We start from the raw sequence: 18,674 nt of genomic DNA on the forward strand, positions 1-18,674 counted from the left end.
AAACACAGTAAACTCTTCCTGCCACACATGGGTTCCATAGTGTAGTAGTTATCACGTCTGCTTTACACGCAGAAGGTCCTGGGTTCGATTCCCAGTGGAACCATGTCTGTCACAAAGTTAGAAACGGAGGTGATAGGTGTATTTAAACACTGGGGGTTACTTATCCCCCAAAATTTGCATTCATAATAATATAGTTATATTAATGTTTTATTATGGTTATAATGACGTGAATAAAATAATCTCTACTTTACACTCTGTAGTAAATAAAAACTCAACAGATTAATAATCATGTTTTAGTGAATACTTACAGGTTATATGATTTCATGGAATCATGTTTTTGGCCACCTTATATATATATATAAATATATATATATATGTATATATATATATATATATATATATATATATATATATATATATATATATATATATATATATATATATATATATAGTCATGGTTCCACTGGGAATCGAACCCAGGACCTTCTACGTGTAAAGCAGACATGATAACTACTACTATATGGAACCCATGTGTGTCAGGAAGGTTTACCGTGTTTGCGTTTGTGCGGAGTGGATTAATTGTATATGTAAAAGTTTCAAAATAACCAAAAGTGGTGTAATATGCATGCCAGGCCACTAGTTGGCGATGTAAAGAAAGAAATTCTAAGCATGCATGTCAATTGCTTTTTCTTCTAACTCTTGTCAAGTGTCTTTGTCGCAGTTAATACAACAATTTAAAGCAAAAATTCTACTCTTTTGGTTGTGTAAGAGTAAAGTAGTGAAAAGTACATGGTTCCACTGGGAATCGAACCCAGGACCTTCTGCGTGTAAAGCAGATGTGATAACTACTACACTATGGAACCCATGTGTGGCAGGAACGACAACAGTGTTTTCGTTTGCGCAGTGTTTCTAAAAAAAACAACTGGAAAATAGTGTAACGTGCATGCCAGGCCACTAGTTGGCAGTGTGAAGAAAGACTTGCAAATACTTGTTCACCTAAATATTTTTCAAAAGCACTTTTGTGTATTCGTGAGTTTAAAATTGGACCCAAGTAATTACTGTACTAACATCGTTTTAATGATATATTTTGTCCATCAACATTTTCTTATAACTTACATATTTAAATTACAGAAAAAAACCCCGGAAAAATCTCAACTATGACACCACTGTGCATCCCTGTAGTCTTTCTTTACATCAGCAAATAGTGGCCTGGCATGCACACTACACCACTTTCAGCTGTTTTACGAAAGTCTGTGGGTAAAAAAACACAGTAAACTCTTCCTGCCACACATGGGTTCCATAGTGTAGTAGTTATCACGTCTGCTTTACACGCAGAAGGTCCTGGGTTCGATTCCCAGTGGAACCATGTCTATCACAAAGTTAGAAACAGAGGTGTTGCTAGTTTTTAAACACAGGGGGTTACTTATCCCCCAAAAGTTGCACTCATAATAATATGAACAAAATAATGTTTTATTATGATTATGATGACGTGAATAAAATAATCTCTACTTTACACTCTGTAGTAAATGAAAACTCAATAGATTTATAATCATGTTTTAGTGAATACTTACAGGTTATATGATTTCATGGAATCATGTTTTTGGCCACCTTATATACCGGTATATATATATATATATATAGTCATGGTTCCACTGGGAATCGAACCCAGGACCTTCTACGTGTAAAGCAGACGTGATAACGACTACTATATGGAACCCATGTGTGTCAGGAAGAGTTTACCGTGTTTGCGTTTGTGCGGAGTGGATTATTTGTGTATGTAAAAGTTTCAAAATAACCAAAAGTGGTGTAATATACATGCCAGGCCACTAGTTGGCAATGTAAAGAAATAAACTCTAAGCATGCATGTCAACTGTTTTTTCTCTTAACTCTTGTCAAGTGTCTTTGTCGCAGTTAATACAACAATTTAAAGCAAAAATTCTACTGTTTTGGTTGTGTAAGAGTAAAGTAGTGAAAAGTACATGTTCCACTGGGAATCGAACCCAGGACCTTCTGCATGTAAAGCAGACGTGATAACTACTACACTATGGAACCTTTAGATATGTCATATTTAATGTGACAACATGTCAACATACCTGCATATAGTTAGAACCAAGTTCGAACTAGGAATGTTTAACTACTTTGAGTTCCCAAAACAAGTACAAAAAAATAATAATAATAATAATAATAATGACGATGTTATGTGCATGCCAGGCCACTAGTTGGCAGCATGAAGGAAGATTTCCAAAAGCTTGTTCACCGAAATATAAATATAACACACATATATTTCAAAAACACTTTTGTGTTTTTGTGAGTTTAAAGTTGGAACTAAGTAAATACTGCACTAGTGGTGTGATAATGGTATAATGTGTGCAACAAGTGTGAGCAAAGCTGCAGTTGCATTGGCTGTGATAGACATGGTTCCACTGGGAATCGAACCCAGGACCTTCTGCGTGTTAAGCAGACGTGATAACTACTACCAAAATTTGCATTCATAATAATATAATTATATTAATGTTTTATTATTATTATAATGACGTGAATAAAATAATCTCTACTTTACACTCTGTAGTAAATGGAAACTCAATAGATTAATTATCATGTTTTAGTGAATACTTACAGGTTATATGATTTCATGGAATCATGTTTTTGGCCACCTTTATATATATATATATATATATATATATATATATATATATATATATATATATAGTCATGGTTCCACTGGGAATCGAACCCAGGACCTTCTACGTGTAAAGCAGACGTGATAACGACTACTATATGGAACCCATGTGTGTCAGGAAGGTTTACCGTGTTTGCGTTTGTGCGGAGTGGATTAATTGTATATGTAAAAGTTTCAAAATAACCAAAAGTGGTGTAATAAACATGACAGGCCACTAGTTGGCGATGTAAAGAAAAAAGCCACAAGCATGCATGTCAACTGCTTTTTCTCTTAACTCTTGTCAAGTGTCTTTGTCGCTGTTAATACAACAATTTAAAGAAAAATGTCTACTGTTTTGGTTGTGTAAGAGGAAAGTAGTGAAAAAGTACATGGTTCCACTGGGAATCGAACCCAGGACCTTCTGCATGTAAAGCAGACATGATAACTACTACACTATAGAACCATTAGATATGTTGATGTAATGTGACAACATGTCAACATACCTGCATATAGTTAGAACCAAGTTCAAACTAGGAATGTTTAACTACTTTGAGTTCCCAAAACAAGTAAAAATGGTGTAATGTGCATGCCAGGCCAGTAGTTGGCAGTGTGAAGAAAGACTTGCAAATGCTTGTACACCTAAATATTTTTCAAAAGCACTTTTGTGTATTTGTGAGTTTAAATTTGTACCCAAGTAATTACTGTACTAACATCGTTTTAATGATATATTTTGTCTATCAATATTTTTTTATAACTTACATATTTAAATTACAGAAAAAAAACCCTGGAAAAATCTCAATTATGACACCACTGTGCATCCCTGTAGTCTTTCTTTACATCAGCAACTAGTGGCCTGGCATGCACATTTGACCGTTTTCAGTTGTTTTACGAAACTTGTGGGAAAAAAAACACAGTAGAGCTTCCTGACACACATGGGTTCCATAGTGTAGTAGTTATCACGTCTGCTTTACACGCAGAAGGTCCTGGGTTCGATTCCCAGTGGAACCATGTCTGTCACAAAGTTAGAAACAGAGGTGTTACTAGTTTTTAAACACCGGGGGTTACTTATCCCCCAAAAGTTGCACTCATAATTATATAATCAAAATAAAGTTTTATTATGATCATGATGACGTGAATAAAATAATCTCTACTTTACACTCTGTAGTAAATGAAAACTCAACAGATTTATAATCATGTTTTAGTAAATATTTACAGGTTACATTATTTCATGGAATCATGTTTTTGGCCACCTTATATAACGGTATATATATATATATATATATATATATATATATATATATATATACTACTATATGGAACCCATGTGTGTCAGGAAGAGTTTACCGTGTTTGCATTTGTGTGGAGTGGATTAATTGTGTATGTAAAAGTTTCAAAATAACCAAAAGTGGTGTAATATACATGCCAGGCCACTAGTTGGCGATGTAAAGAAAGAAGCTACAAACATGCATGTCAACTGCTTTTTCTCTTAACTCTTGTCAAGTGTCTTTGTCGCTGTTAATACAACAATTTACAGAAAAATTTCTACTGTTTTGGTTGTGTAAGAGGAAAGTAGTGAAAAGTACATGGTTCCACTGGGAATCGAACCCAGGACTTTCTGCGTGTAAAGCAGACGTGATAACTACTACACTATGGAAAAAAAAATAATAATGATGTTATGTGCATGCCAGGCCACTAGTTGGCAGCATGAAGGAAGATTTCCAAAAGCTTGTTCACTGAAATATAAATATAACACACATATATTTCAAAAACACTTTTGTGTATTTGTGAGTTTAAAGTTGGAACTAAGTAAATACTGCACTAGTGGTGTGATAATGGTATAATGTGTGCAACAAGTGTGAGCAAAGCTGCAGTTGAATTGGTTGTGATAGACATGGTTCCACTGGGAATCGAACCCTGGACCTTCTGCGTGTAAAGCAGACGTGATAACTACTACACTATGGAACCTTTACGTATGTCATGTTTAATGTGACAACATGTCAACATACCTGCATATAGTTAGAACCAAGTTCAAACTAGGAATGTTTAACTACTTTGAGTTCCCAAAACAAGTAAAAAATAATAATAATAATAATAATGATGTTATGTGCATGCCAGGCCACTAGTTGGCAGCATGAAGGAAGATTTCCAAAAGCTTGTTCACCGAAATATAAATATAACACACATATATTTCAAAAACACTTTTGTGTTTTTGTGAGTTTAAAGTTGGAACTAAGTAAATACTGCACTAGTGGTGTGATAATGGTATAATGTGTGCAACAAGTGTGAGCAAAGCTGCAGTTGCATTGGCCATGACGGACATGGTTCCACTGGGAATCGAACCCAGGACCTTCTGTGTGTTAAGCAGACGTGATAACTACTACACTATGGAACCCATGTGTTTCAGGAAGAGTTTACCATGTTTGCATTTGTGCGGAGTGGATTAATTGTGTATGTAAAAGTTTCAAAATAACCAAAAGTGGTGTAATATACATGCCAGGCCACTAGTTGGCGATGTAAAGAAAGAAGCTACAAGCATGCATGTCAACTGCTTTTTCTCTTAACTCTTGTCAAGTGTCTTTGTCGCTGTTAATACAACGATTTAAAGAACAATTTCTACTGTTTTGGTTGTGTAAGAGTAAAGTAGTGAAAAGTACATGGTTCCACTGGGAATCGAACCCAGGACCTTCTGCGTGTAAAGCAGACGTGATAACTACTACACTATGGAACCTATAGATTTTTCATATATAATGTGACAACATGTCAACATACCTGCATATAGTTAGAACCAAGTTCAAACTAGGAATGTTTAACTACTTTGAATTCCCAAAACAAGTAAAAAAAAAATAATAATAATGATGTTATGTGCATGCCAGGCCACTAGTTGGCAGCATGAAGGAAGATTTCCAAAAGCTTGTTCACCGAAATATAAATATAACACACATATATTTCAAAACCACTTTTGTGTTTTTGTGAGTTTAAAGTTGGAACTAAGTAAATACTGCACTAGTGGTGTGATAATGGCATAATGTGTGCAACAAGTGTGAGCAAAGCTGCAGTTGCATTGGTTGTGACAGACATGGTTCCACTGGGAATCGAACCGAGGACCTTCTACGTGTAAAGCAGACGGGATAACGACTACTATGTGAAACCCATGTGTGTCAGGAAGGTTTACCGTGTTTGCGTTTGTGCGGAGTGGATTAATTGTATATGTAAAAGTTTCAAAATAACCAAAAGTGGTGTAATATACATGCCAGGCCACTAGTTGGCGATGTAAAGAAAGAAATTCTAAGCATGCATGTCAATTGCTTTTTCTTCTAACTCTTGTCAAGTGTCTTTGTCGCAGTTAATACAACAATTTAAAGCAAAAATTCTACTGTTTTGGTTGTGTAAGAGTAAAGCAGTGAAAAGTACATGGTTCCACTGGGAATCGAACCCAGGACCTTCTGCGTGTAAAGCAAACATGATAACTACTACACTATGGAACCTTTAGATATGTCATATTTAATGTGACAACATGTCAACATACCTGCACATAGTTAGAACCAAGTTCAAACTAGGAATGTTTAACTACTTTGAGTTCCCAAAACAAGTAAAAAATAATAATAATAATAATATTGATGTTATGTGCATGCCAGGCCACTAGTTGGCAGCATGAAGGAAGATTTCCAAAAGCTTGTTCACCGAAATATAAATATAACACACATATATTTCAAAAACACTTTTGTGTTTTTGTGAGTTTAAAGTTGGAACTAAGTAAATACTGCACTAGTGGTGTGATAAAGGTATAATGTGTGCAACAAGTGTGAGCAAAGCTGCAGTTGCATTGGTTGTGACAGACATGGTTCCACTGGGAATCGAACCCAGGACCTTCTGCGTGTTAAGCAGACGTGATAACTACTACACTATGGAACCCATGTGAGTCAGGAAGAATTACTTAGTTTTTTTTCACGCAGAGTTCCCAAAATCGACTAAAATTGGTGTACACTGTGTACATTGTGATGTAAGTTCAAATACTACAAGCGTGTTTTCGTTTGCGCAGTGTTTCTAAAAAAACAACTGGAAAATGGTGTAACGTGCATGCCAGGCCACTAGTTGGCAGTGCGAAGAAAGACTTGCAACTGCTTGTACACCTAAATATTTTTCAAAAGAACTTTTGTGTATTCGTGAGTTTAAAATTAGACCCAAGTAATTACTGTACTAACATCGTTTTAATGATATATTTTGTCTATCAACATTTTTTTATAACTTACTTATTTAAATTACAGAAAAAAACCCCGTTAAAATCTCAACTATGACACCACTGTGCATCCCTGTAGTCTTTCTTTACATCACCAACTAGTGGCCTGGCATGCACACTACACCACTTTCAGATGTTTTACGAAACTCTGTGGGTAAAAAAACACAGTAAACTCTTCCTGTCACACATGGGTTCCATAGTGTAGTAGTTATCACGTCTGCTTAACACGCAGAAGGTCCTGGGTTCGATTCTCAGTGGAACCATGTCTATCACAAAGTTAGAAACAGAGGTGTTAGGTGTTTTTAAACACTGGGGGTTACTTATCCCCCAAAATTTGCATTCATAATAATATAATTATATTAATGTTTTATTATTATTATAATGACGTGAATAAAATAATCTCTACTTTATACTCTGTAGTAAATGAAAACTCAATAGATTAATTATCATGTTTTAGTGAATACTTACAGGTTATATGATTTCATGGAATCATGTTTTTGGCCACCTTATATATATATATATATATATATATATATATATATATATATATATATATATATATATATATATATATACATATATATATATATAGTCATGGTTCCACTGGGAATCGAACCCAGGACCTTCTACGTGTAAAGCAGACATGATAACGACTACTATATGGAACCCATGTGTGTCAGGAAGGTATACCGTGTTTGCGTTTGTGCGGAGTGGATTAATTGTATATGTAAAAGTTTCAAAATAACTAAAAGTGGTGTAATAAACATGACAGGCCACTAGTTGGCGATGTAAAGAAAAAAGCCACAAGCATGCATGTCAACTGCTTTTTCTCTTAACTCTTGTCAAGTGTCTTTGTCGCTGTTAATACAACAATTTAAAGAAAAATGTCTACTGTTTTGGTTGTGTAAGAGGAAAGTAGTGAAAAAGTACATGGTTCCACTGGAAATCGAACCCAGGACCTTCTGCATGTAAAGCAGACGTGATAACTACTACACTATAGAACCATTAGATATGTTGATGTAATGTGACAACATGTCAACATACCTGCATATAGTTAGAACCAAGTTCAAACTAGGAATGTTTAACTACTTTGAGTTCCCAAAACAAGTAAAAATGGTGTAATGTGCATGCCAGGCCAGTAGTTGGCAGTGTGAAGAAAGACTTGCAAATGCTTGTACACCTAAATATTTTTCAAAAGCACTTTTGTGTATTTGTGAGTTTAAAATTGGACCCAAGTAATTACTGTACTAACATCGTTTTAATGATATATTTTGTCTATCAACATTTTTTTATAATTTACATATTTAAATTACAGAAAAAAAAAACTGGAAACATCTCAATTATGACACCACTGTGCATACCTGTAGTCTTTATTTACATCACCAACTAGTGGCCTGGCATGCACATTTGACCAGTTTCAGTTGTATCACGAAACTTGTGGGAAAAAAAACACAGTAGAGCTTCCGGACACGCATGGGTTCCATAGTGTAGTAGTTATCACGTCTGCTTTACACGCAGAAGGTCCTGGGTTCGATTCCCAGTGGAACCATGTCTATCACAAAGTTATAAACAGAGGTGTTACTAGTTTTTAAACACCGGGGGTTACTTATCCCCCAAAAGTTGCACTCATAATTATATAATCAAAATAAAGTTTTATTATGATTATGATGACGTGAATAAAATAATCTCTACTTTACACTCTGTAGTAAATGAAAACTCAACAGATTTATAATCATGTTTTAGTAAATATTTACAGGTTACATTATTTCATGGAATCATGTTTTTGGCCACCTTATATAACGGTATATATATATATATATATATATATATATATATATATATATATATATATATAGTCATGGTTCCACTGGGAATCGAACCCAGGACCTTCTACGTGTAAAGCAGACATGATAACGACTACTATATGGAACCCATGTGTGTCAGGAAGAATTTACCATGTTTGCGTTTGTGCGGAGTGGATTAATTGTATATGTAAAAGTTTCAAAATAACCAAAAGTGGTGTAATATACATGCCAGGCCACTAGTTGGCGATGTAAAGAAAGAAGCTACAAGCATGCATGTCAACTGCTTTTTCTCTTAACTCTTGTCAAGTGTCTTTGTCGCTGTTAATACAACAATTTAAAGAAAAATTTCTACTCTTTTGGTTGTGTAAGAGGAAAGTAGTGAAAAGTACATGGTTCCACTGGGAATCGAACCCAGGACCTTCTGCGTGTTAAGCAGACGTGATAACTACTACACTATGGAACCTTTAGATATGTCATAGTTAATGTGACAACATGTCAACATACCTGCATATAGTTGGAACCAAGTTCAAACTAGGAATGTTTAACTACTTTGAGTTCCCAAAACAAGTAAAAAAAAAAAAAAATAATAATAATGATGTTATGTGTATGCCAGGCCACTAGTTGGCAGCATGAAGGAAGATTTCCAAAAGCGTGTTCACCGAAATATAAATATAACACACATATATTTCAAAAACACTTTTGTGTTTTTGTGACTTTAAAGTTGGAACTAAGTAAATACTGCACTAGTGGTGTGATAAAGGTATAATGTGTGCAACAAGTGTGAGCAAAGCTGCAGTTGCATTGGTTGTGACAGACATGGTTCCACTGGGAATCGAACCCAGGGCCTTCTGCGTGTTAAGCAGACGTGATAACTACTACACTATGGAACCTTTAGATATGTCATATTTAATGTGACAACATGTCAACATACCTGCATATAGTTAGAACCAAGTTCAAACTAGGAATGTTTAACTACTTTGAGTTCCCAAAACAAGTAAAAAAAATAAGATAATAATAATAATGATGTTATGTGCATGCCAGGCCACTAGTTGGCAGCATGAAGGAAGATTTCCAAAAGCTTGTTCACCGAAATATAAATATAACACACTAGGGATGTCCGATAATATCGGCCTGCCGATATTATCGGCCGATAAATGCGTTAAAATGTAATATCGGAAATGATCGGTATTGTTTTTTTTATTATCTGTATCGTTTTTTTAAATTTTTATTTTTATTTTATTTTTTTTATTAAATCAACAGAAAAAACACAAGATACACTTACAATTAGTGCACCAACCCAAAAAACCTCCCTCCCCCCATTTATTTCTGTTATCAATATTCTGGTTCCTACATTATATATATCAATATATATCAATACAGTCTGCAAGGGATACAGTCCGTAAGCACACATGATTGTGCGTGCTGCTGGTCCACTAATAGTACTAACCTTTAACAGTTAATTTTACTCATTTTCATTAATTACTAGTTTCTATGTAACTGTTTTTATATTGCTTTACTTTCTTTTTTATTCAAGAAAATGTTTTTAATTTAGTTATCTTATTTTTTTTTTTTTTTAAAAAGTACCTTATCTTCACCATACATGGTTGTCCAAATTAGGCATAATAATGTGTTAATTCCACGACTGCATATATCGGTTGATATCGGTATCGGTTGATATCGGTATCGGTAATTAAAGAGTTGGACAATATCGGAATATCGGATATTGGCAAAAAGCCATTATCGGACATCCCTATAACACACATATATTTCAAAAACAGTTTTGTGTTTTTGTGAGTTTAAAGTTGGAACTAAGTAAATACTGCACTAGTGGTGTGATAAAGGTATAATGTGTGCAACAAGTGTGAGCAAAGCTGCAGTTGCATTGGTTGTGACAGACATGATTCCACTGGGAATCGAACCCAGGACCTTCTGCGTGTTAAGCAGACGTGATAACTACTACACTATGGAACCCATGTGTGGTGAAAACGACAACAGTGTTTTCGTTTGTGCAGTGTTTCTAAAAAAACAATTGAAATGGTGTAATGTGCATGCCAGGCCACTAGTTGGCAGTGTGAAGAAAGACTTGCAACTGCTTGTTCACCTAAATATTTTTCAAAAGCACTTTTGTGTATTTGTGAGTTTAAAATCAGACCCCAGTAAATACTGTACTAGCATTGTATTATTAATATATTTTGTCAATCAACATTTTTTATAACTTGCATATTTAAATTGCAGAACACTCCTCCCCATCGTTGTGCATGCCTGTAGCCTTTCTTTACATTGCCAACTAGTGGCCTGGCATGCACATTACACCACTTTCAGGTGTTTTACGAAACTCTGTGAAAAAAAACCCCACAGTAAACATTCCGGGCACACATGGGTTCCATAGTGTAGTAGTTATCACGTCTGCTTTACACGCAGAAGGTCCTGGGTTCGATTCCCAGCGGAACCATGTCTATCACAAAGTTAGAAACAGAGGTGTTACTAGTTTTTAAACACAGGGGGTTACTTATCCCCCAAAAGTTGCACTAATAATGAAATAATAATTATTGTGTTTTAGTATGATTAGTATTACTCTACAATAATCAGATCATCTCTACTTTACACTCTGTAGTAAATGAAAACTTGATAGATTTATAATAATATTTAAGTGAATATTTACAGGTTACATGATTATCTTGGAGACATGTCTGCTGTGATGGTGACCTATGATCAATTTGAGGACCCGAAATAGACGATTAGAGTGAAAAGTCCAAAGTTAAACACAAACATTCTAATCTGGATTGTTTTCCCTGGCTGCAAGCGACGTGGCAAGGTCGCTGCTTCGAGACTCTCTCTTTTAAACTCACGAATACACAAAAGTATTTACGAAAAATATTTACACAAACACACAGTTGCAAGTCTTTCTTCACACTGCCAACTAGTGGCCTGGCATGCATACTACACCACTTTCACCTGTTTTTTGGAAACTATACACAAACAAAAACACGGTTGTAATTTATGCCACACATGGGTTCCATACTGTAGTAGTTATCACATCTGCTTAACACACAGAAGGTCCTGGGTTCGATTCCCAGTGGAACCATGTCTATCACGAGTAATACAACTGCAGTGTTGCTAAAGTTTAACCTTTGACTAACACTTGCCGCACAAACTATTTCATTTCCACACAGCTTAATGACAGTAGTTTAAAAAAAACAACTTTACACAAGGCCAGGTTTCCCTTTGTGTTTGGGGACCCGATACAACATCCTCACTTTCCCCTCAACTTTGATGACACTGTGCATGTCTGTAGCTCTTATTTACATTGCCAACTAGTGGCCTGGCATGCACAATACACCACTTTCAGTTGTTTTACAAAACTCTGTCTAAAAGAAAACACAGTAAAAACTGCCTGACATACATGGGTTCCATAGTGTAGTAGTTATCACGTCTGCTAACGTTTATTGATAACTGGCCCTCTTTCTGGGGCAAACCAGGCTTGCTGATGAGAGACGGCCTTCACCCTAACCAGGAAGGCGCCATCATCCTGTCTAGAAACATAGACTACTATTTAAGTCTCACTTGACTGACTACACTAGAGCAAGCCCGGTCACAGGCAATTACAATGTCTGTTAGTCCGGGTGAGGAGTCAGTTAAGCTAGAACTAGCCAGCGCCAGGCTGGATAATCCATGTACGCATAGCAATTCTCTTAGAATAATACACAATTCACATAATTTTTTTCTGTTGTGTCTGTGTCAGAGGTGGACATGCATTCTACTGAGGTGGCAAATTATGATATGTCCAGTCTATTGCAGCACCAAGCAAACAATCGGAAAATTCCCGTCATATCAATTCCTAGATATGGTCGAAACTATTTAAAGTGCACTACGCATAATAAACGCAACATTGTTAATATTGCCACTACGGATAATCTTAACAAAAACTCGTCAAAACAGCCCAATACCTATAATATGGGCTTTTTAAACATAAGATCATTGTCTCCCAAGGCGTTATTGGTTAATGAGGTCATTAGAGACAACAATCTTAACGTCATTGGTCTTAGCGAAACCTGGCTCAAACCGGACGAATTTTTTGCGCTCAATGAGGCATCTCCTCCTAACTATACGAATGCGCATGTTGCCCGCCCTCTTAAAAGGGGAGGGGGTGTCGCACTAATATACAATGAAAATTTCAACCTTACCCCTAACCTAAATAATAAATATAAATCGTTTGAGGTGCTTACTATGAGGTCTGTCACACCGCTACCTCTCGACCTGGCTGTTATCTACCGCCCCCCTGGGCCCTATTCGGACTTTATCAGTGAATTCTCAGAGTTCGTTGCTGATCTAGTGACGCACGCCGACAATATAATCATAATGGGGGACTTTAATATCCATATGAATACCCCATCGGACCCTCAGTGCGTGGCGCTCCAAACCATAATTGATAGCTGTGGTCTTACACAAATAATACATGAACCCACGCATCGCAACGGTAATACAATAGATCTAGTGCTTGTCAGGGGTGTCACCACCTCCAAAGTTATGATACTTCCATATACTAAAGTAATGTCCGATCATTACCTTATAAAATTTGAAGTTTTGACTCTTTGTCAACAAGCTAATAATAATAATAACTGCTATAGCGGCCGCAACATTAATGCTGCCACAACGATGACTCTTGCTGACCTACTGCCTTCGGTAATAGCACCATTCCCAAATTATGTCGGCTCTATTGATAAACTCACTAACAACTTTGACGATGCCTTGCGCGAAATTATTGATAGTATAGCACCGCTAAAGCAAAAAAGGGCCCCTAAAAGGCGCACCCCATGGTTTACAGAAGAAATTAGAGCTCATAAATTATCATGTAGAAAACTGGAACGCAAATGGCGCGCGACTAAACTTGAGGTTTTCCATCAAGCATGGAGTGATAGTTTAATAACTTATAAACGCATGCTTACCTTAGCTAAAGCTAAATACTACTCAAATCTCATCCGCCTCAACAAAAACGATCCTAAATTTCTGTTTAGTACAGTAGCATCGCTAACCCAACAAGGGACTCCTCCCAGTAGCTCCACCCACTCGGCAGATGATTTTATGAATTTCTTTAATAAGAAAATTGAACTCATTAGAAAGGAGATTAAAGACAACGCATCCCAGCTACAACTGGGCTCTATTAACACAAATACGACTGTATATACGACGGACACTGCCCTCCAAAATAGTCTCTCTATTTTTGATGAAATAACATTAGAGGAATTATTACAGCGTGTAAGTGGGATAAAACAAACAACATGTTTACTTGACCCACTTCCTGGGAAACTTATCAAGGAACTGTTTGTATTATTAGGTCCATCAGTGTTAAATATTATAAACTTATCACTTTCCTCCGGCACTGTTCCCCTAGCATTCAAAAAAGCGGTTATTCATCCTCTGCTCAAAAGACCTAACCTCGATCCTGACCTCATGGTAAACTACCGACCGGTCTCCCACCTTCCGTTTATTTCCAAAATTCTCGAAAAAACTGTTGCACAGCAGCTAAATGAACACTTAGTGACTAACAATCTCTGTGAACCTTTTCAATCCGGTTTCAGGGCAAATCACTCTACGGAGACAGCCCTCGCAAAAATGACTAATGATCTATTGCTAACGATGGATTCTGATGCGTCATCTATGTTGCTGCTTCTTGATCTTAGCGCCGCTTTCGATACCGTCGATCATAATATTTTATTAGAGCGTATCAAAACACGTATTGGTATGTCAGACTTAGCCTTGTCTTGGTTTAACTCTTATCTTACTGACAGGATGCAGTGCGTCTCCCATAACAATGTGACCTCGGACTATGTCAAGGTAACGTGCGGAGTTCCCCAGGGTTCGGTTCTTGGCCCTGCACTCTTTAGTATTTACATGCTGCCGCTGGGTGACATCATACGCAAATACGGTGTTAGCTTTCACTGTTATGCTGATGACACTCAACTCTACATGCCCCTAAAGCTGACCAACACGCCGGATTGTAGTCAGCTGGAGGCGTGTCTTAATGAAATTAAACAATGGATGTCCGCTAACTTTTTGCAACTCAACGCTAAGAAAACGGAAATGCTGATTATCGGTCCTGCTAGACACCAACATCTATTTAATAATACCACCTTAACATTTGACAACCAAACAATTAAACAAGGAGACTCGGTAAAGAATCTGGGTATTATCTTCGACCCAACTCTCTCGTTTGAGTCACACATTAAGAGTGTTACTAAAACGGCCTTCTTTCATCTCCGTAATATCGCTAAAATTCGTTCCATCTTGTCCACTAGCGACGCTGAGATCATTATTCATGCGTTCGTTACGTCTCGTCTCGATTACTGTAACGTATTATTTTCGGGCCTCCCTATGTCTAGCATTAAAAGATTACAGTTGGTACAAAATGCGGCTGCAAGGCTTTTGACAAAAACAAGAAAGTTTGATCATATTACGCCTATACTGGCTCACTTGCTCTGGCTTCCTGTGCACTTAAGATGCGACTTTAAGGTTTTACTACTTACGTATAAAATATTACACGGTTTAGCTCCAGCCTATCTCGCCGATTGTATTGTACCATATGTCCCGACAAGAAATCTGCGTTCAAAGAACTCCGGCTTATTAGTGATTCCCAGAGCCAAAAAAAAGTCTGCGGGCTATAGAGCGTTTTCTATTCGGGCTCCAGTACTCTGGAATGCCCTCCCGGTAACAGTTAGAGATGCTACCTCAGTAGAAGCATTTAAGTCCCATCTTAAAACTCATTTGTATAATCTAGCCTTTAAATAGACCCCCCCTTTTTTAGACCAGTTGATCTGCCGTTTCTTTTCTTCTCTCCTCTTCTCCCCTGTCCCTTGCGAGGGGGAGTTGCATAGGTCCGGTGGCCATGGATGAAGTGCTGGCTGTCCAGAGCCGGGACCCCGGGTGGACCACTAGCCTGTGCATCGGTTGGGGACATCTCTGCGCTGCTGACCCGTCTCCGCTCGGGATGGTTTCCTGTTGGCCCCGCTGTGGACTGGACTCCCGCTGATGTGTTGGATCCACTGTGGACTGGACTTTCACAATGTTATGTCAGACCCACTCGACATCCGTTGCTTTCGGTCTCCCCTAGAGGGGGGGGGTTACCCACATATGCGGTCCTCTCCAAGGTTTCTCATAGTCATTCACCGACGTCCCACTGGGGTGAGTTTTTCCTTGCCCGTATGTGGGCTCTGTACCGAGGATGTCGTTGTGGCTTGTACAGCCCTTTGAGACACTTGTGATTTAGGGCTATATAAATAAACATTGATTGATTGATTGATTGCTTAACACTCAGATGGCCCTGGGTTTGAGACCCAGTGGAACCATGTATTTTTCAACACTTTACTCTTACACAACCAAAAGAGTAGAATGTTTACTTAAAATGGTTGTATCAACAGCGACAAAGACACTTGACAAGCCTTAAAAAAAAAAACAGTTGGCATGCATGCTTGTAGCTTCTTTCTTTACATTGCCAACTAGTGGCCTGGCATGCATATTACACCACTTTCAGGTGTTTTACAAAACTCTGTGAAAAAGAAAACACAGTAAACCTTCCTGACACACATGGGTTCCATAGTGTAGTAGTTATCAAGTCTGCTTTACATGCAGAAGGTCCTGGGTTTCATTCCCAGTGGAACCATGTCTCTCACAGAGGTGTTACTAGTTTTTAAACACAGGGGGTTGCTTATCCCCCAAAAGTTGCACTAGTAATGATATAATAATAATTGTGTTTTATTATGATTTGTATTACTTTACATGAATCAGATTATTTCTACTTTACACTCCGTAGTAAATGAAAACCTGACGGATTTATAATCATATTAAAGTGAATAATGACAGTTATTCACCAAAATATAAATGTAACTCTCACATATTTTTTGATAGACATGGTTCCACTGGGAATCAAACCCAGGACCTTCTGCGTGTAAAGCAGATGTGATAACTACTACACTATGGAACCCATGTGTGGTGAAAACGACAGCCGTGTTTTTTCAGTGTTTCTAAAAAAAACAACTGAAAATAGTGTAATGTGCATGCCAGGCCACTAGTTGGCAGTGTGAAGAAAGACTTGCAACTGCTTGTTCACCTAAGTATTTTTCAAAAGCACTTTTGTGTATTCGTGAGTTTAAAATTGGACCCTAGTAAATACTGCACTAGCATTGTTTTAATAATATATTTAGTTTATCAACGTTTTTTTTATATAATTTACATATTTAAATTACAGAAATATAAAATCCTTAAAAATCTCAACTTTGACGCCACTGTGCATCCCTGTAGCCTTTCTTTACATCGCCAACTAGTGGCCTGGCATGCACATTACACCACTTTCAGTTGTTTTACATAACTCTTGTGTAAAAGAAAACACAGTAAACATTCCTGATGCTCATGGGCATAATAGTGTAGTAGTTATCATGTCTGCTTTACATGCAGAAGGGTTCGATTCCCAGTGGAATACATATCCTACAAAATATACCATTACCACGCCATGTATTACATTGTTTTCAGTTATTTTCTTCGTAAGAACTGGGTTGTAATTTATGCCAATTTTTAAGACATATGTAAAAACCTTAATTAGGTGTTTGCGTTTTTAAATATATGATAAACATATCTAGAACATATTTAGATGAATTCCCCTGAATATTTTCTTTTTTCATTTTTTTATTTTTTACAAAAAGGTGCCAGTATATGATTTTAAATAATCATATAACCTGTTATTATTCATTTAAATATGATTATAAATCTGTCAAGATTTCATTTACTACACAGTGTAAAGTAGAAATTATCTGGATCATGTAGATAAATACAAATCATAATAAAACATATTCATGAATTATGGCTATAATATTATTAGTGCATTGAACAGCTACGAACAGCAAAAGATCGTGAGCGCAGGAGATCCCTGACTGCCCAGGAATCCACCTTGACACCCCTACGGCCTTCTAGGCCAGTGGTACCGATTGGTACTGGGCCGCACAAGAATTAAAAAAATAATAAAAAAAGAAATTATTATTATTTTTTTTTTTTATGAAATCAACATAAAAAACACAATATATACATTCTATATCAATATAGATCAATACAGCCTGCAGGGATACAGTCCGTAAGCACACATGATTGTATTTATTTATGTAAAAAAATAAAAATAAAATTAAAAAAAAATTAAAAAAAATTAAATACACCCCCCTCCCTCCCCACCGGTCCGTGGGACAAATTTTCAAGCGTTGACCGGTCCGCAGCTACAAAAAGGTTGGGGACCACTGTTCTAGGCCATGGGATGAGTGAGTGAGTGAGTGAGTGAGTGAACATTATTTTATTTATATGCACATATGTTTACATCTTGTCTTATTATATGTGACACATCCATATGTTCCATAGTGTAGTAGTTATACTTTAAGGCACAGTTTGTCTTATGACTTACATCACTATGTACACAGTGTACACCAATTTTAGTCGTTTTTGGGAACTCTGCTTAAAAAAACCAAAGTAAACCTTCCTGACTCACATGGGTTCCATAGTGTAGTAGTTATCACGTCTGCTTTACACGCAGACGATCCTGGGTTCGATTCCCAGTGGGACCATGTCTATCACAAGCAAAACAATGGCCTTGCTAAAGATCAGCATTTTGCTAACACTTATTTAACAAAATATACCATTTCCACATCACTAGTGCATCCATCCATCCATCTTATCCGGAATCGGGTCGCGGGGACAACAGCTCCAGCAGAGACCCCCAGACTTCCCTCTCCAGAACAACATTAGCAACTTCCTCCTGGGGAATCCCGAAGCATTCCCAGGCCAGAGAGGAGATGTAATCCCCCCATCTGGTCCTTGGCCTGCCGTGGGGTCTCCTCCCAGTGGGACGTGCAACGAGGACCTCCCTAGGGAGACGCTCGTGAGGCATCCGCACGAGATGCCCGAACCACCTAAGCTCCTTTCCAAGCGAAGGAGCGGCGCC

General features: G+C 37.2%; 1 protein-coding gene and 21 non-coding genes across 25 annotated transcripts in view; 8 read left to right on the forward strand and 14 right to left on the reverse strand.

The window, feature by feature from the left end:
* LOC133658960 (contactin-associated protein-like 5) overlaps window positions 1-18,674 on the reverse strand; it is a 318,220-nt gene that overhangs the window by 151,648 nt on the left and 147,898 nt on the right. The gene's annotated exons all lie outside the window — the stretch shown is intronic.
* Window positions 31-103, forward strand: trnav-uac (transfer RNA valine (anticodon UAC)). Its single transcript has one exon. It is a non-coding gene; the product is annotated as a tRNA-Val (tRNA).
* On the reverse strand, window positions 791-863 carry trnav-uac (transfer RNA valine (anticodon UAC)). Its single transcript has one exon. It is a non-coding gene; the product is annotated as a tRNA-Val (tRNA).
* Window positions 1,294-1,366, forward strand: trnav-uac (transfer RNA valine (anticodon UAC)). Its single transcript has one exon. It is a non-coding gene; the product is annotated as a tRNA-Val (tRNA).
* Window positions 1,980-2,052, reverse strand: trnav-uac (transfer RNA valine (anticodon UAC)). The gene has a single exon. It is a non-coding gene; the product is annotated as a tRNA-Val (tRNA).
* Window positions 3,050-3,122, reverse strand: trnav-uac (transfer RNA valine (anticodon UAC)). Its single transcript has one exon. It is a non-coding gene; the product is annotated as a tRNA-Val (tRNA).
* trnav-uac (transfer RNA valine (anticodon UAC)) lies at window positions 3,595-3,667 on the forward strand. The gene has a single exon. It is a non-coding gene; the product is annotated as a tRNA-Val (tRNA).
* On the reverse strand, window positions 4,552-4,624 carry trnav-uac (transfer RNA valine (anticodon UAC)). The gene has a single exon. It is a non-coding gene; the product is annotated as a tRNA-Val (tRNA).
* trnav-aac (transfer RNA valine (anticodon AAC)) lies at window positions 4,979-5,051 on the reverse strand. The gene has a single exon. It is a non-coding gene; the product is annotated as a tRNA-Val (tRNA).
* On the reverse strand, window positions 5,315-5,387 carry trnav-uac (transfer RNA valine (anticodon UAC)). Its single transcript has one exon. It is a non-coding gene; the product is annotated as a tRNA-Val (tRNA).
* On the reverse strand, window positions 6,072-6,144 carry trnav-uac (transfer RNA valine (anticodon UAC)). Its single transcript has one exon. It is a non-coding gene; the product is annotated as a tRNA-Val (tRNA).
* Window positions 6,499-6,571, reverse strand: trnav-aac (transfer RNA valine (anticodon AAC)). The gene has a single exon. It is a non-coding gene; the product is annotated as a tRNA-Val (tRNA).
* Window positions 7,087-7,159, forward strand: trnav-aac (transfer RNA valine (anticodon AAC)). The gene has a single exon. It is a non-coding gene; the product is annotated as a tRNA-Val (tRNA).
* Window positions 7,828-7,900, reverse strand: trnav-uac (transfer RNA valine (anticodon UAC)). Its single transcript has one exon. It is a non-coding gene; the product is annotated as a tRNA-Val (tRNA).
* trnav-uac (transfer RNA valine (anticodon UAC)) lies at window positions 8,373-8,445 on the forward strand. Its single transcript has one exon. It is a non-coding gene; the product is annotated as a tRNA-Val (tRNA).
* On the reverse strand, window positions 9,092-9,164 carry trnav-aac (transfer RNA valine (anticodon AAC)). The gene has a single exon. It is a non-coding gene; the product is annotated as a tRNA-Val (tRNA).
* On the reverse strand, window positions 9,519-9,591 carry trnav-aac (transfer RNA valine (anticodon AAC)). The gene has a single exon. It is a non-coding gene; the product is annotated as a tRNA-Val (tRNA).
* Window positions 10,600-10,672, reverse strand: trnav-aac (transfer RNA valine (anticodon AAC)). The gene has a single exon. It is a non-coding gene; the product is annotated as a tRNA-Val (tRNA).
* On the forward strand, window positions 11,081-11,153 carry trnav-uac (transfer RNA valine (anticodon UAC)). The gene has a single exon. It is a non-coding gene; the product is annotated as a tRNA-Val (tRNA).
* trnav-aac (transfer RNA valine (anticodon AAC)) lies at window positions 11,714-11,786 on the forward strand. Its single transcript has one exon. It is a non-coding gene; the product is annotated as a tRNA-Val (tRNA).
* Window positions 16,607-16,679, reverse strand: trnav-uac (transfer RNA valine (anticodon UAC)). The gene has a single exon. It is a non-coding gene; the product is annotated as a tRNA-Val (tRNA).
* trnav-uac (transfer RNA valine (anticodon UAC)) lies at window positions 18,225-18,297 on the forward strand. Its single transcript has one exon. It is a non-coding gene; the product is annotated as a tRNA-Val (tRNA).

This window comes from Entelurus aequoreus, linkage group LG10 (genome assembly GCF_033978785.1).
Source record: "Entelurus aequoreus isolate RoL-2023_Sb linkage group LG10, RoL_Eaeq_v1.1, whole genome shotgun sequence".
In the NCBI taxonomy this organism is placed as follows: Eukaryota; Metazoa; Chordata; class Actinopteri; order Syngnathiformes; family Syngnathidae; genus Entelurus; species Entelurus aequoreus.